The sequence below is a fragment of the Rhinatrema bivittatum genome, chromosome 5 (assembly GCF_901001135.1).
Source record: "Rhinatrema bivittatum chromosome 5, aRhiBiv1.1, whole genome shotgun sequence".
NCBI classification, from domain to species: domain Eukaryota; kingdom Metazoa; phylum Chordata; class Amphibia; order Gymnophiona; family Rhinatrematidae; genus Rhinatrema; species Rhinatrema bivittatum.
The window spans coordinates 368,196,673-368,220,224 of NC_042619.1; the positions used below are offsets into that span (position 1 = coordinate 368,196,673).

General features: G+C 42.0%; 1 protein-coding gene across 3 annotated transcripts in view; it reads right to left on the reverse strand.

Moving 5' to 3' along the window:
- The window catches only part of KIAA1211L (KIAA1211 like), a 362,116-nt gene that overhangs the window by 285,693 nt on the left and 52,871 nt on the right, over positions 1-23,552 (reverse strand). The gene's annotated exons all lie outside the window — the stretch shown is intronic.

Sequence of the window (23,552 nt, forward strand, 5' to 3'; positions counted from 1 at the left end):
TGGCTGCACATTTTACTTAGTGAATCGCATGGGAATAACTAATAGGGCCATCAACATGCATTTGCATGTTGCAGGCGCTATTAGTTTCGGGGGGGTTGGACGCGCATTTTCGACGCACTATTACCCCTTACTGAATAAGGGGTAAAGCTAGCGCGTCGAAAACATGCGTCCAAACGCGAGATAATAGTGCGCTCCACTGGAGCGCACTGTACTGTATCGGCCTGACACTACCATCTTTGGAACCTCTGCTCCAGAATCTTGTGTCTCAACTCAAGAGACAGGAGGAGAGCAGTCAGAATAAGTTTATCTGATTAATACATCTAAAACTTGAGCCTGAACTAAGCAGATTACTCCTCCAAATTTAGAAAATTTTAAGATTAAAAAGCAAGTCCCTGAACCATATCCAAGAGCCAGGTTCTTTATATTTATGCTACCAGTGCTCACCCAAACAAAAGACATGCTGTTACTAAGGTTTTGTCGAAAGTTATCAAACTATGGAGCAACATAACATGTTTATAAACAGCTCTAGGGAGAGTTCTATTATTTTTAGTTAATTAGTAAGAACTACTCCTCTAGAAAAAGTGATTTTTAGCCTTAAAAATAAGAGATGTACAGCTGCTACACTGAAGAAGATACATGAACTGAATGATTCAGTTTTAGTCAGCTGTACTGTCTACCTATACTTCCGGGATGATAATTCACTGCTTCCACAACTAAGAAAAGCAGACAGATCTGGTAAGGACAAGAATCCTTGTTCCCAAATTTAACTCCTGTCTGACAATCAAAAAGTCAATTTTCAAAGGGATCTAGCCAGCCAATGCCCGAATCAGGTTGCTAAGAATATGCATGTACTAGAACAATGCATGTTCTTTCAGTTTAATTTTTAAAAATAAAGGAAATCCCAGGAACAGATTTGGATTGGGAGAGTGAATGATGTACATGAAATTCAATTTTTTTTTTTGGACTTGGCAGTGTCCACCTGTACCTTTGTACTTCCAGCACAAGTAGAACCTGGGGGCTAGGATCTGGCGCCACAAGCCTTCATTTGCAATTAACCAGAGATTTCCTCCCAGATTAACAGCACTTATCCCACCAACCTCTGTACAAAATTATCCATCCCATTTGAGGCAAAAATGGTGGAATTTGTTGTGTAGAAAATCCTTTAAGACTTCCTGGACAACATCATCCTTGACAACACAGTATAGAAGCCCTCATTCTATCTAGTTTAGACACCATCTGACAAGGCTTCAACTCCATATATTCAAAAAACTGCTTCACCCTTGTGTAACACCTAATCCAAACCCTCTCATAACACTGGTGCTATACTGGAAGAATCCAGCAAATAGAATGAAATGAACCCTTCAACCAGACCTCATACACTTTAAACCGTGCTTAAATGCACCGGATAAATACCACATATTTTGAAAAGCTTATGTGCAGAGTGGTTCTAATCATTGGTCATTGGTTGTTAGGTTCGATAACATTACTTAGTTTTCATATTTTTTTTCTTTTTGTTTTTTATAACATATTTTCTTTATACTGTGGAAAGTACTTATCTTAAAAGATGCTATTTTGCAAGCAGTACTTATCTTAAATGTTTACAGCTGAATGTCTTGAAACTTTAGACCGGAACGCCGGAGTGAAAGAAACAACTATGCCCGACGCGGCTCGCGTTTCTTTTTTTGCTTCTTCAGGGGCTCTTAGTGAGTTGTATCAATTATATAAACTTATATCTCCCGACTTCCACAGTCTGCAAATCAGCTGTTCCTCCATGAGGTCTGGTTGAAGGGTTCATTTCATTCTATTTGCTGGATTCTTCCAGTATAGCACCAGTGTTATGAGAAGGCTTCAACTCCGGCATGTGATTTCTATTTAGTCCCCAAGAGTAAAAGCTGATAAACCACACTGAATCAGAATTAAATGTCAACACCATGGGTGAGACAGCTTTTTATGCTCATTTAGTCGACCTCATACATGGGCATTTTATAATGCCAAGTAGCATAAGAGTGAATGCACCAGATGGTATCATCATTGGTCATAAATGACTTTTTCTTTGCTTCGTGCGAAAGTCCAGTGAAACAATTAAGACCAAATAGTGAAGTTCAAATGTATCACATACATATTGCAAAAAATTCTCTTCTATTATTCTAAAGTCCCAGAGATTTTACTTAGCTTGATATTGCACAAAGAAACGCCATATTTCCATCGTGTAGGAGGCTCAGAATGTAGAAGCCCGACACGGACCCATGTTTCAGCTGTGCCTTCGTCAGGGGGTTGAGGAAACACACTACCGGCAGGTTGGCAAGAAAAGCCGTTCATAACATCAAATTTCGGCCCCCTGACAAAGGCACAGCCGAAACAGGGGTCTGTGTCGGGCTTCTACATTCTGAGCTTCCTACACAATGGAAATATGGTGTTTCTTCGTGCAGTATCAAGCTAAGTAAAATCTCTGGAACTTTAGAATAATTGAAGAGAATTTTTTGCAATACGTATGTGATACATTTGAACTTCACTATTTGGTCTTAATTGTTTCACTGGACTTTCGCACGAAGCAAAGAAAAAAAGTCATTTATGACCAATGATTATACCGTCTGGCGCATTCACTCTTATGCTACTTAGCATTATAAAATGCCCATGTATGAGGTCGACTAAATGAGCATAAAAAGCTATCTCACCCATGGTGGTCACATTTAATTCTGATTCAGTGTGGTTTATCAGCTTTTACTCTCGTGGTCATTGATATGGCTGACACCACCGCCCGAATAATCTGAGAGAAGTGCTGTGACTTCTATTTAGTCCCGACATCTCTGCCACCTTCATCACAACACCACAAAATGATACTATCATCTCAATTATCCTTTTTTGATATATCAGGTAAAGTGCTGAACTGGTATCATTCTTTTCTGTCAGAATACATCCAACAGGTTAAATGCGGCACACAGGTTTCTTTCTGGAATCTGCTGACAACAGGTGTACTGCAGTGTTCTACTCTTTCAGCTACCCTATTCAATACTTACCCTCAGTCCAATTTGCAAACTTCTGTCAGGCCTTGATCTTCATTATAGATTATATACTGACAGTTTCTCTCCCCTATCACTAATGCAGAATGCCCTAGCATCAACTGCAATTTATCTGTCAGCCATTAAATGCAGATTAACAAGTAATAAATTGGCCTTAAATATCTCCAAAACAGAATTCATAAGATTAAGGCAATTTCCAATTGTCTATTGTTCTCTGGGGATTTCAGTTCATAAATTTCAGTTCATAAATTGCTTCACCCCAGTGAGAAATCTATTTAAAATGATTTAAATCCTACATGCTCCACAGTCCGCAGCAGGTAATATGTTTCAATTAGATCTTTCTTTTCTAGCCCAAATAAAGTCAGTTGTGTGCTGCTCTTAATACAAATTTGAAGTCTTTCAGAAACCAAATGGTACTTATTCCCATATGTGGTGGTCCTGTTTGCAAGTGATATCTTTTTGGGAAGGTGTAGAAAGGGACATCAGATTAACGTGTAACAATTGTTTTTTTTAGCTCCTTGTGTGGGGCTTTTGGGTTACTGGAGGGACATAAATGAAGATTTATTTTATTTATTTTTTGTTTTTATATACCGGCATTCATGTAAAAACATATCACATCGGTTTACATCTCAGATGTAAACCGACGTGATGTTTCAAATATGGACAGACTTCTCATCAAGCAGTGTCTCCTTGCCGCCAGGAAGTTGTGTTGTACTGGAAGAGTGCTCCCAATATATCACACTGGTATTCTCAAATGGTGGAGATTGCGACCATTGAGAAACTTACTTATTCATTAAGTGAAAAATTGAATAAATATGAGCGTATCTGGAAGAAGTTTGGGGATTATTTGCAAAAAATAATGCAGTGTTAATGGTGGTGGCAAGGGGGGCTGGCAGTTTTGAAAATGTGAATCATGGGTCATTGTCTTTTGTGTCTTTGGGTGGGTTCAGCATTATTCACTACATTTCTGGATGTTGGATTTTGTGCTTAAGAAAGTATGTTAGATTCATTCTGTAATTATACAGTTTATTGTATTCTGTTAAAATAAACCAGTTAAAAAAAAAAAAAAGAAAGAAGAAACAAACCATACCCAAACTCTACCAAGTTTTGTACTGTTCTACAATCCCTTGTTTTAGCCAGTCTTGATTCTCGTAACTGTTTACCTTGGCCATAAAATCATTACAAATGATTCAGAAATCAGCCACATAGATTCTTATTGGCATCACATGAACAGATCATATTTCAATCTTGCAGGCCCCTCCCACTGGCTTCCAGTCCAATGGAAGGACTACAAGATTTTAATACATAAGGCTTTAAGCAATGATGCACGTTGAAGCTAATGAAAGGCATGAGCTAAATAAACCTTTGTGCTTTTTGCTAAGAATCTATATGCCTGCAAGAGACGTAAGATCAGCAAGCCGGTGCCTTCCTAATGTTCCTACAGTTTGGTGAACGCATCTAGCTGAGTTTTGCAACAGACAATTTACAGTTGCTGGCCTATCAAATTCTTTGCCAAAGGCACTCGGGAAAAGACTTAAAAGTATCTGAAAACCTTTTAATTTAATTTTTATCACGTTTTAACAATACCTGCAAGAAGAAATTGCTGTTTTATTGTACCACGGTTAATTGAATAAAGTGATCAGACAAAAACAGAAAAAAAAACCCTCATGCTGGCTGAGGTCGGAGAACACCCCCTTAGGTGCAGGGCTGAACCAGGGTTTATCTTCTGTCTAGCTAGTCCCCTCCCCTGCAGGTTGAGCCCTTGGGTTCTGGGGGCTGGTAGGACAGCTTTGGCAACAGAACATCATGGTTAGGCTAGGCAGGCTGGACAGGGCTGGACTGGATACAGATGCAGACAGGCTTGGGCAGTATTCTAAGCAGGAATGAAGACTGGATACAGACCCAGGCTTGGGTAGGATACGGAGCTGGGACTGGAGACTAGGGACAGTACTGGACAGGGCACGATAAAACCAGACAAGGGCAGAACTACACAAGGCAGACAAGGACAACACTTAGGCCTGAAGGTAGCAGTTCAGAAGGCCCATAGGCCGCTAAACATAAGGCCCAGAGGCCACAAGGCAAGGTAAGGCCTGAATAGGTCACTGAGCAAGGTACAAGGAAACAAGGCCAGGAAGCCACTTGGCAGGAGAGGCTTAGATAGGTTGCAAAACAAGGTATAAGGAAAGAGAAAGCCCGGAGGCCACATGGCATGGAGCAAGATAAGAGCGGGCAGGTCAGAGAGCCAAGGGCGAGTCCATGAAGAAGCACAGAGGTTACATGGAGCTGGAGCTTGGATGTGGTGTGAGCAGTGAGGAGGAGCTTGGCAAGGCTGGAGGTGAGGCTCACTGAGGACCCCTGGAGGAAGGAAGGCTGAACCAGGGCACTGAGAACCTATGAAACAGGCAAAACCATGACCAGCTACAATTCTGGACACTGTCTCAGTCCACACAATGGAAGAAATCCAATGCACCCATCCCCAAGAAGATGGATAATTACAAACCATAAATACACCTGAAAACAACACAGAGCTACATGCAAGCTAAATGACAAAGCATTATATAATCAAGAATCCTTGGGAGTAAAAGTTGGCATCTTGTCACACATAAAACTGGATAGCTGAGAAGGTTTATAAAAAACAAACCTAGCACCGAGATAATTAAATATTTGCAAGGATATTTCAAATGAAAGGAGAAACCAATCTGTATTATTTGAGGCCTGTCTTTGCTTCTGGGTCTCTTTAGACACATCAGGGAAAACCCTAATTTTAAAATTCTGAAACAAAACATCTGTGTTTAACACACAATTAAAATACCAATTCCCCATCTGATTCCAATGCAAAGCTATCAGTGCTGAATGCAATGCTACCTGAATGTCTGATTTTATTAATGCATATATATCTAAACTGTCAGAGGAAAGTCCAGGTACACCTTGCAGAATAGAGGAAAGCAATACATCCTGTAAGTAGAAAGGATTCTAAAGGTATGAGCAAACATTCAAATAGTGACAGAAAATCAATAATGCAGACACAGAAGTCACTTTTGAGAAATATCTAAATCTCAAGGTCCACTTACAGACAGATTTCCACATTCTCCAAATTCCTATGTAAAATCACACTGGCCATAATAGCATTCCTGGATTCTTCCATCTTATCAATACATATCCCATTTCCTTTAAGATCTTTCCCAAAACCTTCTCTCTTAATCTTAATATCCTGTAGCAGAAATGCAAGTTGAGAAACTTGACCTGAAAGCATTTTTCAAAATTATAAATAGCCTTCCAAAGTTTGTCTGTTACCACTGAAAGTTTATCCAGTTCAAAAACTCCACTATTGGAGGAAGAAAGAACTGAATACATACCTGAGGGGAGTATGGTGGCAGATCTCCCCTTAGCATCAGTTCTCTCAATGTATGATGTACTAGCTCCAATGGCAAACCAGAGGCCTTGTACTCCCAACAAGTTGTTGCTGCACTCCTGATGTTATCCACTCTGGTCTGCTTTCCTCCTGTCAGTGTCTCTAAAGCTATATCATCCATTTGAGCCACAATACAGAGTTCCCACACTAGTCACCGTTGGTTAATGTGGTGAGATGTGTCTCCCAGAGGCTGAAGAAGCCTCAAACTCCAACTAAAATTCATCCTCAAGCTTGCCACTGATGTTTCACTTCTTGACAGCAATGCTATGATAGAATGAGGGGTAGACTATGCCGGTGCTTCCATTAAGCAAACTAGGTGGCTGCCTAGAGCGTGAAGATTTTGGGGGTGGCAAAATCCTGCCAGTGTGATGTCTAGAGGGGTGTTGTACCACAGCCAATACTGTCAAAGAAGGAAATGTTGTGCTGGAGCTTCTGTTGCCAGTAGTTAAGTTGGGGGATGGGGGGGGGGGGCCAGGGAATGATGAAAGGTTCGCCTAGGGCACCAAATATGCTTGCACCAGCCCTGGTTAGACCCCTGCATTTATGCTGCTGCTTGAAGGAAGGAAGGAATTAATCTGACCCGATAAAACAGCTGGCACAGGTTGAGAAGGACAAACCAGAAGCCTTCAACTTCTTCTTATGCCTCAAAGCAAAAGGAAAATATCAGAAGGGAAAGCACAAAAAGATAATTTGCAGAGCGAGCAGCAGCTAGCACTGCTGTACCACCATCTTGGATCTCCCCTAAAAACTTCTTTGGAGAGAGATCATTAACATTTTTTTTTTTTTTTTACAGCTCTCATCCAATACAGCTCACCATTGTTAACAACCACTTTCTTGATGAAGGCTGAAGAATTTTTTCTGTCAAATTTTCTTCTGCTATAATTTTGCATCCAGACATGCACTTCACACTGCTCAGCATGTTTTGTTTTTTTTTAAGTGAAATTGGCTTCTCCGAATTTGGTGCTAGTTGAGTATCTATTATTCAGATCTGTCTTTGTCTGCTGATTTATTCTATCTATAGACTTTTTTTTTTTTTACGTAAACTGCTTAGAACTTGGGATTCCACAGCACATAAATACTTTAAAACAATCAAACAAATCTAACCTGATCATTGCAGAGATTGTCCTGGGAGAGAGAGAGAGAGAGAGAGAGAGAGAAACACCTCAGGACTGCCTTAATTTTTTTTTTTGGAGTAGTTACTCCCTAAGGAGTGGCAGTCTTTCTAGGAGGATTCTCAGTCTCTGGGGAGCAAGGATCCACTCCTAGGTATCTGCAACCAGGAGAAAATATGCCTGGAAGGCAGCTACGTTGGGGAAAGCAACCTCGAGAAGTTGCTGATCCAGGAGCTCAGTAGACTCTACCATGACAGGGCTGCACCCAAGCTCTGGGAGGTTTCAATAACTGTCTATCCTTATCTGCAGCTGCAGGAAACAGAGACTACTGGCAAGGTCCTACTGACAGTTCCCCTTTTATGACCAAGAGTGAAGTCCTCTGACAGCTGAGGATCAGGAAACTTCCACGTGAACTGGATTACGCTAGCAGCTGAGAAGGAAAACAGAATTATTTTCTCTTCAAATCCCTACTAGTAACCATGAGTTTACATGGACAAAAAGAGCACTTTTATTGTCCAACAGATAAGACTTAAAGCAAAAAAAACCCCATTCCTATCTATCTAAGATGCCTCTTGCTACTTTAATGTAAGGAAACTAGGGCAGAGACTAAAAACCACTCCTTTTGGACAACCCACTGTACTGAAATGATTCCTTCAGGAACTGGAGGAATACAAAGACCACCACAGAAGAGTCATCAATTCAAATCTTTAAGAGGTTAGTTGCCAAAAAAAAAAAAAACCAGGTAGATGCAAAGTCCACTGGGAAAATATGCATGTACTATCCCTTTGAAAAGGGTCTAGGGAAAAAATACCTGCACGGATTTGCATCTGCTTTTGCTGCAGATACTTTTTCTCTGAAAAACATGCATCATTTTGAAAATGCAAAGCTACCTACATTGTTGACTCTTTCAACCTAAAACCTACCTCTGAGCCCACTGATTTTTCCTACATGTAAAATATGCATGGTGTTGATCCCTGCATACACTTTTACCCGTGTTCAGAGTGGGAAATTTTCAGAACGCCTAGTTATTTGTTTAAAAAAGTTATTGACCGCATGATTCTATGTTCCAAGCAGTTCACAAGGTACATGGGTAAATGACTTTTGAAAACTGCCCGCTCTACGATAGACTAGGAAAATGATTTCAGTGTGTGGTGACGGTTTCTCGCTCCAGTTTTCTTTGTGGAAAGATGCCTTGTACAGTTAAATGTACATACAAGTGTGCATACCTTGCTTTTGGAGAGAAACATCTGTTCATTGTGTTGCTCACGTTTTTATTTTATGTATTGAATCTTAGTACTTAGATGAACGGGAGTTGCCGTGTTAGGTCCCCACATTTGACTCAGTCTTCCCTACTTATGATTCCGAATTTTAAGCTGATACAAAAGGCTAGGCTGCACAGCAAGCTGTTTTCTATAGTTGGTCTGCAATTGTGAAATAAGCTTCCTCTTGATATTAGGGTAGAAAAGAATTACCTGTCCTGCAAGAAAAAAAAGTTAAAAAACATGGCTTTATCCCGGTGTGAATGATTAGAATTGGCTGTCAAGCTGATTTGTTGTATGTGTCGTGTTGGTTTTATTTGTACTGTTAACTTTTAGTTTTTGTTCTTTACACTTCTTTGGGCATCCATTTTATGATCGAGTAAACTGTGTAGAAAAATGTTGTTAAAATATTCCAGAATTACAATACATAATTGTGATCCAGCTCAAATAAGCGTATTAGCAAACACATGAAAATTTACATTTCTAGAGACAGCTATGAGCAAAGCTGTTTTGTAAATGCTAGCATACTGCCCTACAGATAATCACTTCTTTATCATGGTCGAAAATTATCACATTGTAAATGAAAGGAAGACCCATGCATCATAATCATGTGTCTATACTGAAGACTGACAATGGGGCTGACATACTGATGTGTAGTAATGTACTGCACAGTGAGCACCTTGGCCTATGTGTTAAGTCTATTAAGTCATGGTACATGGCGTTATCACCACTGCCTATGGCACTTTAGTAAAATGGACATTCGTCCCTTGTGTGCTAAAGTGTGGTTAAGTGATGCAGTTTTTATCATGGATTATTTAAGTCAGAAAAACATTTGCCAGCTGCTACAGATTGCAGCATGTATAAAAGGACACACCTGGGATGGTGACTTCTTTCATTGACTTTGAGTATCTGTAGCTAATATGGCACCAATTAACAGAAATAAAAGGGAGGAAGAAGGGAAAAGGAAATGGAAGAAAAACAGCTGGGTTTCACAAAAACAAACAAACAAAAAAAAGTATCATTTTGATTTGGGAAGGTGCATGAGCAATTTCCAATCTGAGTAGTGATCACTGATCAGTGGTGTTTGGATGCAAGGATTGCTTAAGTAACTTGCCTGCCTAGTGCAAATACAGAAGATAAGCGTCATCTACACAGCATTTTAGATTGTCCTGGGGAGGAGCCAGTTGTTATGGCACACATCAGTACTAACCACACAGGAAGGTTTTGTAATCCAAATGTTATTTAGCTAAGAAGCTGAAATACAGAATCTCCAGAGGCAGCAGACTGACCTCTGGCGCATCAAAGCATGAGGACATGGTGATGCAGGGAAGAGAGTTTTATATTTCTTAGGAAGTGGGGAAGGGGAGCTTATTCTAATAGTGGAACATTTAAATACCTCAAAGGCATCAATGCACAGGATTTGGGCCTCTCTCAACAGAAAAGAGGCTCTGGAACTTAGGGGTTATGGGATGAGGATGCAGGGAGTAGGACTGGAGTAATCGAAGGAAATATTTATTTTGCTAAGAGGGAGATGAATACATGGAACAGCTTTCCAGTGGAGGTGGTGGAGACCAGGACAGTATCTGAATTTAAGAAAGCATGGGATAAGCACAGAGGATCTCTGAAAGTGTGGAAAAGTAGAGAGTCTGGTAAATTACTCTGAATGGGCAGACAAGCTAGGCCTTATGGTTTTTCTGCGGTCATGTTTCTTTGAGACAGACTATCTTAACTAGAACATGGGGGAAAGCCAACAGCTGCTTAGGAGCACATGATTTGTAGTGTCCCAAGAGAGAGAGAGAGGCTGTGATAAAGGTTGAAACAGCCCTTTAAATAAAAAGAGTAAGTATGAATGATTCCAAATTATCTCTATCAACTGCTAATAAGCAGGATGGTGAACACAAATTTAAAAAATATATTTTAAGTTGTCTGCCTTGAATACCAGAATCTTAAAAAAAGAAGATTGAAGAGTTGAAATTTATGGAATAAAATGAACATACAGACATAGGAATCTCAGACTTGCTGGAAAGCGGGGATAACCAACGGAAGTAACACGGATATAAAGTTACAAATGATATCCAAATGACAAGGCAGATCAAACTGGTGGAGGGGCTTGTGCTATATGTTAAGGATGGCAAAGTCAAGCAGGATAAAAGTCTTACAGGAAACAAAATGCACAGGGTGATATTATAATTACTGCACACTGGGGGGGGGGGGGGGGAAGTGATGTTACTTGTGGTAACTTTTTATTTTTTTTATTTTTTATATTCCGCTTTTCACACTTCTTTCAGCGCTTCAAAGCGGATTACATTCAGGTACTGTAGGTATTTCCCTATCCTCAGAGGGCTTACAATCTAAGTTTGCACCTGAGGCAATGGAGGGTGACTTGCCCACTGCTCTAACCACTAGACTACTCCTCTACTCCTTTTGCTAAAATTATCTCAGTTTAATATACTGTATTAGTACCAAATTTAATTTGCATTTTACTTTATCGCTAGCTATTATATTTTAATATCCTCTATTTTATTGTAATGTGTCAGCCTTTGTACTTTACCACAAGTAAATTAATTAATTTATTTATTTGTAACTAATGTAGTGGACAATTTTCAAAGGGATTTCTGTATGTAGAACTATGGAGAAAAGCACTTCTGACGCAGTCCCTCCCTCCCCTTGCCACCTGTTCCCCAGCACTGAGAAAAGTATGCAGGCTGTCCTAAGAGCCATGTACTTTTCCCTGCTGGGTGAAGCGGCAACACTGAGAGTGGGGTTAGTGCAGGTTAGGTCAAGCATGCATGAGAATTTCATTCTGAAAAGTCACAACTGGTCAGGGTCATAGAATATATTTTCAAAATTTATATAATTAACACTTACAGGGAATCTTGAAGAAAAGTAATAGCACCAAGGGAAGTAATCTCTTGCCAAAAATCAAGAATTAGTTTTTGCTTCTCGTGTTGATCTACAAAGATCAAGAAAAACCCATATCCTGGCCCACTATTAATTAAATATCCTATGGTGAGAAATCAAGAACATACATATATGGACAGACCATTATGTACAGATAACTAGCAGCTCCACTGTCTGAACTTCTTTAAAGTCAGGAGTAGTTTCAGAAGCTTGGAGACAGGTGGATGTGGTTCCTATTCATAAAAATGGAAGTAAGGAGGAGGCTGGAAATTACAAGCTACTTAGTCTGATCTCTGTCATGAGCAAATTAATGGAATCTTTAAAATAGAGGATAGCGCAGTGTCTATAATCCAATGGTCTGCAAAATCTAAGGCAGCATGATTTTAAAAGAGATAGATCTTGTCAGACGAATCTGATCAATTTCTTTGATTGGGTGACCAGAGTTGGATCAGGGGAGAGGGCTAGTTAGTGTACTTGGATTTCACATGGACGATTTATAAATAAATTGAATGCCCTTGTTATGGTCCCTAGAGCAGGGGTCGGGAACCCATGGCTCGCGAGCCAGATATGGCTCTTTTGAGGGCTGCATCTGGCTCGCAGACAAGTGTCGCCATACTTCGCGGTTCCCCGCTGACCCAGTTGCTCCCTGGTCCTCCGCCGCCCGGGCTTAAAATGCTGTCAGCCCGGGCGGAACGCGGCAGGACAGCTGGAGTCAGCGGCACCGGCGTGCTCTCTTCTCCTCCCCCCCCCCCCCCCCCCGCGGCCCGGAAGAGGAAGTGGAGAGCATCGGGTGCCTGCGCGGGAAGAAGAGACCACACTAGCGTGGTCTCTTCTTCCGCGCAGGCACCCGATGCTCACCACTTCCTCTTCCGGGCCGTGGGGGGGAGGAGAAGAGAGCACGCCGACTGGAGTCATCCGGGTGCCTGCGCGGGAGTCATCGGGTGTCAGCCGGGTGCCAGCGCTGGAGTCATCGGGTGCCTGCGCGGGAAGACCCGCGCAGGCACGCTAGTGTCCGACGGGAAGAAGACTGCAGCGCAGCTCGGAGGAAAATGAAAATCTTCAACCGCGGCCGATGGGACTCCGCCTTCGCCTCCGCGAGGGCTGAAAATGAAGGAGGTTAGCGTTGGGAGGTGGCTGCTGCTGCCGCGAGTTCCCGGGGGGGGGGGAGAGAGAGAGTGAATGAGCGAGCAAGCATGTGTGTTTGAGATCCTGTGTGTGTGAGTGAGAGATTGCATGTATGTGAATGATTGAGAGCCTGTATATGTGAAAGAGAGTATGTCTGTGATTGAGATCCTGCCTGTGAGAGAGAGAGCATGAATGTAAGTTTACCATTGGGAACCTGTATGTGTAAGTTTGTAATTGAAAACCTGTTTGTTTGAAAGAGTATGTGTGTATGATTGAGATCCTTTGTGTGTGAGAGAGATCATGTGTATGTATGATTAAGAGCCTGTGTGTATAAGTAAGAGAGAGATCATGTGTGTCTGTGTCTGATTGACAGCTGGTTTAGGTGATGGAGCATGTGAGTATGTGATTGAGAGCCTGTGTTTAAATGAGAGAGAGAGACCATGTGTGTCTGTGTGATTGAGAGCTGATTTAGGTGAGGGAGCATGTGAGTATGTGATTGAGAGCCTGTGTTTAAATGAGAGAGAGAGACCATGTGTGTCTGTGTGTGATTGAGAGCTGATTTAGGTGAGGGAGCATGTGAGTATGTGATTGAGAGCCTGTGTGTAAATGAGAGAAAGAGAGGACATGTTTGTAAGCATGTGAATGAGAGTCTGTGTGTGAGAGAAAAAGACAGCATGTATTTATGTGATTGAAAGCCTGTGTGTGTGTAAGCGTGAAAAGATAGACAGCATGTGTGTAAATGTGTAATTAAGAGCCTATATAAGTGAGAGAGAAAAAACATTTGTATATGTGAGTGACTGAGAGCATGTGTGTATAGGTGTGTCATTGAGAGCCAGTGTGAGAGAGAGCGCTGGTATGTGACTGAGAGAGGAGAAAGTTCCAAGCAAACCACCCCACCTCCTGCTAATTCAGAACAATCTCAGGACACCTGGATATCAAACGTTCCCAGGTATGCAGAGCAAAAACATTTTTGTATCCTTATTATTTTTCATTACTGGATCTTTGTGTCTGCTATTTTGAAATATTTTGTTGGTATCTGGAAATGTTTTATATGAGTTTTTAATTATTGGATATTCCACTCATCAGCTGTTTCGAAATATGTTCTTTTTGTTAGTACAGTTTTACTGCTGATGATTTTATATTTCTTGATTTGTTTTATAAGGATGTGTGATGTTTCTTTTTTCCTTTGTTACACTGCATACAGAGACTCTGGCTTGTTGCAGTTTCCAATTCAGTTTTTGTCTGCATGCTTCTTGTTATGCGTTTTGGTCTCTTTATTCTATGTTAGGTGAGGGACAGCACGTGATTCAGGTGAGGTTTTCTGCTGGCGTGTAGTTTCTGTGTAGGACTCTATAGCAGCCTGACTTGGTCCGTTTTCCTAATAGGAGATGTATTGGTGTCTTAAGGCCTGGTTGTAATATTTTCAGAGACTTATTGTACTTTAAAAGTGTGATCTTACATAAAATGCACACATTTACTTGTATTTAGTTTTAAACATATTGTATGGCTCTCATGGAATTACATTTTAAAATATGTGGCGTTTATGGCTCTCTCAGCCAAAAAGGTTCCTGACCCCTGCCCTAGAGTGACTGACTCGGTTAGAAACTAATTGAGTGGGAGGCGACAAAGGGTAGAGATAAATGTAATTCTCTTTGAGGTGTTACTAGTGGTGTACCTTAGGGATCAGTCCTTGGATTGGTTCTTTTCAACATTTTTGTGAGCGATATTGCAGAAGGATTGTTAGAAAAAGTTTGTCTTTTTGCTGTTGATAAAATCTGCAACAAGCAGAAAGCCAAAAAGGTGTGGAAAACATGAGCAGGGATGGCCACCTCCGATCTTCAAGAACCACAAATAGGGCAGATTTTCAGGATATCCAAATGAATATGCATGAGATAGTTCTGCATATAAAGGAGGCAGTGCATGCAAATCATATGCATATTCATTGGGGATATTCTCAAAACCTGAACTATTTGTGGCCGTCTAGGACAGGAGTTGGGCACACCTGGTCTAAGGCCTGGCCACTAGGATTTAATGCTAAAAAATGCAGTTACACATTTAGGATGAAAAAACCCAAAGGAGAGGTACAGTATTAAGGGTGAAATTCTTCTAAGCATGAAAGAGAGCAGAATCTGTGGTTGCTTGTATCTGATGACTTTAAGGTGGCCAAACAGGCGGATAAAGTGACAGCAAAAGCCAGAAAGATGCTTGATTGCATAGAGAGGGGAATGGTCAGCCATGGTGGCAAAAAAAAAAAAAAAGGCCCGCCGTAGTAAAGCCACAGAGGAACTGGAGCCCATCCCTGCAGAGAAAGAAGAGGTTTTTGGTGACAGATGGTGTGTCTGTGGATGTGAATTGGTGCGAGAGCATGTGTGTGTGATTGAGAGAGACTGATCAGGGAGATGACTAGTGTGCATATATATTTATTTATTTATTTTTATATACCGACATTCGAAACTAGTATCACATCGGTTTACATGGTAACTTGAGGGATAGTTTGACAACAGATTATCTTACCCTTTTACATTGAAACATTATAGAACAACGTAACTTAACAGTATAACAATTTTCACTAGTTGTCTGAAACAGTATAACATGAATTTTCTCAGATTATCTTAACGGTATGGCATGACATTTAGTGAATTACCTTAATATGATAGTGTGATTTTTAAGGAATTATGTTAACAGTACATCATTGCATTTAGTGCTACAACATTGTGAAGTGAGCTTGATTGTTGCATATTGGGTATTCGCAAAAAGAGTGTTATGCTTTGTCGGGTTAAGTGTGGTTATGATTTGTATCTGTATTGGTGGGATGATTGTTAGTTATGTAGGCTTTTTGGAACAGGTTTTAAGTGATTTCTTGAAGATCTGTGATGAGGGTTCTGTTCTGAGATTTGATGGTAGTTTGTTCCACAGCGTGGGGGCCTGCTATTGAGATTGCGCATGCTTGAGTTGAGGTGAGATGGACCTGTTTATTGGAGGGGATGGTAAGTAGTCCGGTGTTTTTGGATCGAAGGTTTCTTTGGGAGGTGTGTGAGATAAGGCTGTCTGTTAGCCAGTCTGTCGTTTTGTTGTGGATTGATTTGTGTATGAGAGTAAGGGCTTTGTATTGCATTCTGTGGGTTATCGGGAGCCAGTGGAGGTCTTTTAATATAGGGGTGATGTGTGTGGATCGTTTGCTGTTTGTGATGGATCTGGCTGCTGCATTTTGCAGTAGTCGGAGGGGCTTGAGGGTGGAGGTTGGGAGCCCAAGGAGAATTGAGTTACAATAGTCGAGTTTTGAGAATATCAGGATTTGGAGTACTGATTGATAGTCTTGGAGGAGTAGAATGGGTTTGATCTTCTTGAGGACTTGAAGTTTGAAGTATCCTTCTTTTATTATTGTGTTGATGTATGTTTTAAGATTGAGGTCGGAGTCTAAGATGACGCCTAGATCTCTTGTAGTTGAAACGAGTTGGCTCTTGATTTGCAAGAAGGATCGGTCTTGGGGTTCCATGCTGGGGGTTTGTTAGAAATGTATAAGATTTCTGTTTTTGTGTGATTAAGGGTGAGCGATATTTGAGATAGAAGTTTTTGGATTTGGGTTAAGATGGAGTTCCATTGGTTGGCGCCGAGAGGAGGAACTAAGATGGCCGCGGGTGTGGACGCATATTGAGCAGCTCCGTACCCTCGTTCCCTAAAAATTTCCTTTAAGCCCTTTTTCTTCGAATTTTTACAATGCCACACAAGAGAAAAGGGAAAATCCGGATATATCCTCCCTTACCGGATAATTTGGAAGGGCAGCGGCTGATCTACCAGTATGCAACCCCGACATCAGTAACGAGGACGTCTACCCCCATTGGTGAGTCAGGGGAAGGAGCCCAGTACTCACCCGGGGAACTATCGCTGACGCCTCCGGATCCCAAAACGCTGGTTCAAGCAGCTCTACTGCTCGACTCTGTGCCTGCTGAGACGCCGGCAGGAACTTCCTTCGAGCATGCTCAGTTGGGAGGCAAGCCCAGGGACGAAGCAGACGGGGGGGCAGCCAGTGCTCGTGTCTCCGCTGAGGCTACAGGAGGGGAGGAGTATGAAGCCAGCGGAGAAGGAACAGCAGAGCCGGTTTCTCCACTTATCCCACAGAGATTAACAAAACCAGCGATTGTAACGCTCGATGCCCTTTGGGATCTGGTAGCGGGGAACGCTGCGAAGCTCGACAGACAGGCTTGTAAACTGGAGGAAGTTTCCAAGAGAATGACTAAGATCGAAACTGACCACACGAATCTGGAAAAGGCCTTGACAAAGGTAACTGTGGATGTAAAAAAATTGCAAGATTTAAGTGCAGTTTCTGTTAATGAAAGACTATCGTCTTGAGAAGATTGGAGTCAGTAGAGAATTACTTAAGGCACTTAAATATAAGACTCTTGAATTTCCCCAAAGTTATGGGTGAGTTGCCTTTGCAGACTTTCAAGAAATTTGCTATTGAAATTCTAAAGATACCACCAGGAATGTTCCGCCTGTTAAAAAAATATTCTTTTTAAGACAGAGAGGAGCCTTAATATCGCCTGGTATGGGGATAGATATGGAAAATCTAACCAATTTTCTGGAAACAACAACGGAAGAAATTACAGAAAGGTCTGCCTTGTTTGTGACTCTTTATTCAGAAATTGATGTTGGAATAATTATGAAGAATTATTTCAAAAATTTAAATGTTTCTTTTATGGGTGGCCAAGTTCGTATCTTTCCAGATTTGGCAAGACCAACGCAAATGCGAAGGAAAAAGTTTATTTCACTGCGCCCAAAAGTGCTTGCACTAGGGGGGACCTATATTTTAAGGTACCCCTGTAGGTGTATAGTTAAACTTTTGGGGAATACTTATGTGTTCTTTAGTCCGGAACAACTTCAAGCCTTTCTAGAGGCACGAGAGCAGACCCCGCAGCCTATAGAGCCGGATCCAGTAAATGAATCTGATGTTTAAACCCAGCCTTACTTCTAAATTGTTTCTTATGTTCTCCTTTTTATTCTTTTCCTCCTCAGTTACCTACGAAAGGTAGAGATTGTAAAATTTTGTCATGTTTCAATATTTAATTTTCAAATTTCAAATAAGAATTTCATGTAAAGAACAATTTCTCAATCTCTTGTGATTCTATGCAAATTACTTTGTATTTTGTTTTGAAAAGTTGATAAATAAAGAATAAAAAAAAAGATGGAGTTCCATTGCTGCAGGGTGTTCTGTGTGTTTTCTTTGGTGGGGAGGAGGATCTGGACATCATCGGCATAGAGGAAGAATTGGAGTTTTAGGTCAGTTAGGAGTTTGCATAGTGGGAGCATGTAAATGTTGAAAAGAGTGGAGGAAAGTGCAGATCCTTTGGGGGACGCCGTGTGGTAGGGGGAATTGCTTTGATTCGTTGTTGAGTGATACTTTGTATATTCTGTTGGACAGATAGGAACTGAACCAATTTATTGTGGTGCCGTCTAGTCCAATCTCATTCAGTCTGGTTATCAGGGTGTTGTGGTTGACGGTGTCGAATGCGGCAGATATGTCTAGCAGTATTAGAAGGTAGGATTTGCCGGCATCTAAACCTCTGAGTGCTGAGTCAGTTAGGGTTAGTAGTAGGGTCTCCGTGCTTAGAGTTTTCCTGAATCCGTGTTGTGATGGGTATAGAATTTTTTGGGATTCCAGGTGTTTGGAGAGTTGGGCGTTTACAGTTTTTTCTAGAATTTTTGATACGACAGGGAGGTTCGATATGGGTCTGAAGTTGGTTGGGTCGGCGGTATCTAGGTGTGGCTTTTTGAGTATAGGTTTGATGATGGCACATTTCAGAGCTTCAGGGAAGATTCCTTGTTCTAGATATATGTTGATAATATCCACTATAGGTTTGGCGATGGTTTCTTTTATTAGCTTCAGGGTTTTGATTGGTATGGGGTCGAGAGGGTGGGTGGCTGGGTTTATCTTTTGAATGATGTTTCTCTCTGTGGAGGCAGTGGGTTCGAAGGCGGTCCAAGTGGTGACTGTCCTGGGTTGGGGGGGGGGGGTCAGTGTTTCCTTGGTTGCTTGGGGGAGGGGGGTCACATTTATCAGTTTGGTGGTTTTGTCCAAGAAGAACTGGACTAGTTTGTCACATGTTATTGTGGCATTTCCGTTGGTGGGTGGAGTTTGTGTGGGTTGTGTAAGCTTGGAGACTAGTTAAAGAGGGCTCTTGGGTTGTATTGGTGATTGTGGATTTTCTTTGCATAGTATTCACGTTTGGCGCTGTCAATGTTAGTTTTGTAGATATGTAGTATTGTTCTGAATTTGTCTAGGTGGGGTAGTGTGGGATATTTTCTCCATTTTGTTTCCCGCTTGTTGGAGGAGTCGCTTGATGTTTTTCAGCTCATGCTTGTACCATGGTGTTTTGAGAGTGTTCTCAGTTCTGATTTCTTTGGTGATGATTGGGCATTTTGATTTTGCGATTTCAGCGTTGATGGTGAGCCATGAGATTGTGGCTGTATTTGCTGTGTTGAAGTTAAGTCTTTTAAAGCATCTGGGAGGGCTTCTGCGATGTCTTCACTGGGCATGGTTTGGAGAATTTGATGTATTTTTTGTTGCTGATGGTTTCTGTGTGGTTGACTGAGTTGAAGAGTAGTTTGGATGAGTTTGTGGTCAGACCATGGGATGTTTGTGGTCGTGAGGGGGTTGTTTGTGCGAGATGTCCTGTTGATGAAAATGAGGTCAAGGGTGTGACCAGATTTTTGAGTCAGTGCGTTGACTATTTGATCAAAACTGATGGCTGACATGGTGTCGAGCAATAGTTTGCATGTGGGAGACTGGAGGGTGGTGTCTATGTGGAGGTTGAAGCCTCCGAGGATGATTGCTGGTAGGTTCATGTTGATGTCAGATGGGATGATTTCAATTAGGGTGGATATGTGTTGGTCCAGGCATTTGGGTGGAGCGTAGACCAGCATGATTTGAAGGTTTTTTGTTTTGAAGAGGCCTATCTCCAGAGGTGGTGATTGATGGGGTGTTGTGTGAATTTGAATTTCTTTGAGGCAAGGAAGAGTAATCCCCCTTTTTTTTAGGTCGTGGTAGGGAGAAGATATAATAGGCTGAGTGGGGTAGCTGGTTGATAATTGCTGTGTCAGATTTTTTGAGCCAGGATTCTGTTATGCAGAGGATGTCAGGTCGGTTGTCCAGTAGGAGAACGTATAGAATGGGGATTTTTTTGGAGACAGATTGGGCATTGATCGGGATGAGAGATAGAATGGATAGTGTTATGTGTGCATTTTGGTTAAGGGGGATGGTCGTGAGACATCTTGGTCGCTGGTGTGTAAGTTGAATGTTATTGAGGTGGTAATTGTACTTAGTGGTTTGTGGGCGTGGGTGCGTGTGGTGCTTAGTGTTGAGGGAGGGGTGGATGTGTGTTGGTGGGGGGGGGGGGCAGGGGGAATCCATGGTGTGTGGCGGGGGGATAGGGTGGCAGTAGAGCGTGGCTGTATTCCCTTGGAGGATCAGGTAGGATGTGCTGTGGATGGTAGGAGCTGTGTTGAGGGTAGGAGCAAAGGGAGGGGCTGTGGTCTTCTGAGCAGCTGGGGGGGGGTTGGGGGAAAGGTGGAACTGCACTAAGGGGCACACAAAGGGGCAGGCCCCTTTGTCACACTCCTTAGGTGCGAGACGCCTGAGAGGAAGTCTTGATTTTAGTAGGTCCTCCCAGCAGGATGTGAGGTGCACCGGGGGGGGGGGGGGGGGGGCGGTCCACTGACGTCGGCACAGCTGGGTAGGCCGTGGGCTCGGACTTGGACCCCAATGGGCATATGAGAGTGTGTGAGAGAGAGAGAGTGTGAGAGAGAGAAAGTGTGTGAGTGTGTACTGAGCAGCAGTCCTTGCTGCTTCTGGTGAGTGCTATTGGCGATGTCTGCTGTTTTGAAATATTTTGATATTTGACGTTTTAATAATTTTTATGAGTTTTTAATTATTGTTGGATATTATTCTGTTCAGCAGCTGTTTTGTATCATTTTTAGTATAGCTTTACAATTATTTCTGTGTGGGGCTCTATAGCAGTTTGGCTAATATTGGGAAAACAGGAAATGTAAGAACATAAGAAAATGCCATACTGGGTCAGACCAAGGGTCCATCAAGCCCAGCATCCTGTTTCCAACAGTGGCCAATCCAGGCCATAAGAACCTGGCAAGTACCCAAAAACTAAGTCTATTCCATGTAACCATTGCTAATGGCAGTGGCTATTCTCTAAGTGAACTTAATAGCAGGTAATGGACTTCTCCTCCAAGAACTTATCCAATCCTTTTTTAAACACAGCTATACTAACTGCACTAACCACATTCTCTGGCAACAAATTCCAGAGTTTAATTGTGCGTTGAGTAAAAAAGAACTTTCTCCGATTAGTTTTAAATGTGCCCCATGCTAACTTCATGGAGTGCCCCCTAGTCTTTCTACTATCCGAAAGAGTAAATAACCGATTCACATCTACCCGTTCTAGACCTCTCATGATTTTAAACACCTCTATCATATCCCCCCTCAGTCGTCTCTTCTCCAAGCTGAAAAGTCCTAACCTCTTTAGTCTTTCCTCATAGGGGAGTTGTTCCATTCCCCTTATCATTTTGGTAGCCCTTCTCTGTACCTTCTCCATCGCAATTATATCTTTTTTGAGATGCGGCGACCAGAATTGTACACAGTATTCAAGGTGTGGTCTCACCATGAAGCGATACAGAGGCATTATGACATTTTCCATTTTATTCACCATTCCTTTTCTAATAATTCCCAACATTCTGTTTGCTTTTTTGACTGCCGCAGCACACTGCACCGACGATTTCAATGTGTTATCCACTATGACACCTAGATCTCTTTCTTGGATTGTAGCACATAATATGGAACCCAACATTGTGTAATTATAGCATGGGTTATTTTTCCCTATATGCATCACCTTGCACTTATCCACATTAAATTTCATCTGCCATTTGGATGCCCAATTTTCCAGTCTCACAAGGTCTTCCTGCATTAGTATTAGTGTTTAGGGCCTGGTTTAATAGTTGTATTTGTGTTTAGGGCCTGGTTTAATAGTTGTATTTCTTAGATAGGGTTGTTACTGTTTGAGTGTATTCCATAATACAGGTGTAATTTTGTACGGGTTAGTTTGTGTGCATTATTGCAAATCCTGAGAGTCTGTTAGGTGCAATATTTCTCTTTCCATTTCTCCAGGTTCGCACTGCATGCAGAGTGGCTTTTTTGATTTTCCATTCCAGTTTCTGTCTCCATATTTATAATTTGTGGTTTTTCTGTACTTGGTGAAGGTCAGGTCTGGGTGTGTGACAGAGGTGAGGTATTTTACTAGCATGTAGGCATTTGTATCAATCTTATTTGTTGTGTTTTCTCAATAGGGTATGCATTAGTGGTAAATTACTGTCTTTTCATAAGGAAGGCTATTGTGCCTAGTAGTAAAGGGAGTTTGTTTTGCTTTTACTGAGATGTCATCAGAACAAGAATATCTTTTTTTGTACAGGTAATGCCCTAGATCTGCTCTGCACTCATTGCTGGGGGTTGAGAGGATTCCTGTGGCTGCAGAGTGCATGTTTACATTTAGTCCCGTGATGGTCACATGTTCAGTGTGTTACACATGTGAGAACCATTTGTCAGGTGTGTCCTGGCGAAAAAAAGGTTGAGAACCACTGCCCTAGAGAAAAGGTGGGATAGAGGAGATACAGAGATATTTAAAAACCTCCAATGTTTCCATGTAAAGTATGTGAGCCTCTTTCAACGGTATGGAGCCTCTAGAACAAGGGGGACATGTAATTAGTGTTAAGGGGGGTAGATTCAGGAGTAATCTTAGGAAATATTTCTTTATGGAGAGGGTGGTGGATGCATGGAACAGCCCCCCAGTGGAGCTAGAGGAGAGAAAAACAGTATCTGAATTCAAGAAAGCATGGCATAAGCACGGGGGATCTCTGAGGGAGTGATGGAAATTGTAAAGCTGAATTAGTAGGTGAATGGGTAGACTAGCTAGGCCATACAGTCTTTCTGCCGTCATGCTGCTATCTAATTCACTACTGCCCAATGCTCAGTTCCAGGCTGGCACCCATGCTCTGCTCCCGGCATCCTGCAGCAACAAGAAATGCCAGTGGTGGCTCTTAAATATGTAGGAACTCCCTGCTGAGAAAATGTGCAATCACACATGCCTCTTCCTGCCTTTAGCATGTGCCCCGTAGTGTGGTAATTAATGGGCAGCATGCAGGGCATAAATACCTGGGACCCACTTAGTGCATCACATTGCACATAGCACTGCCTCATCTCCCCTGTCCTGAAGCCTCTTCCTGTGAGACCGTTCCAGCCTCCGTCCTAAACTTAGGCCGAGTGAGATGGGGAGAGTGTGCACTGAGAAGCAGCGAGGGAACTCTTGCAAGCCACATGCTGCAGCCAAGGTAACTGAGCCATCTGCCCATGCCACACCAATTTCTCCCTTACCCTGCACTGTATATAGAGATTACTGGTCTATTATGATGGGGGTCATATATGTGTGCTGCCCCTCTCTCCTTTTGTTTTAAAAGTTGGAAGAGAGACCAGAGAGGCTTTCAGTGCTTCCCTAGCTCTTCTTTTGGCCATACGAGTCCTCTCCAGGTCTGCACTGCCTGCTCCATGGAGACTGGTGTTCCAAACGTTTTTGTTAATGGAGGCGCGTCTTAGGCTTGAAAAGACTGGGAAACACTGTCTTACGGGGCAGAATTAGTGCTTATTTCAGAAGTGTTATAATTATTCTGA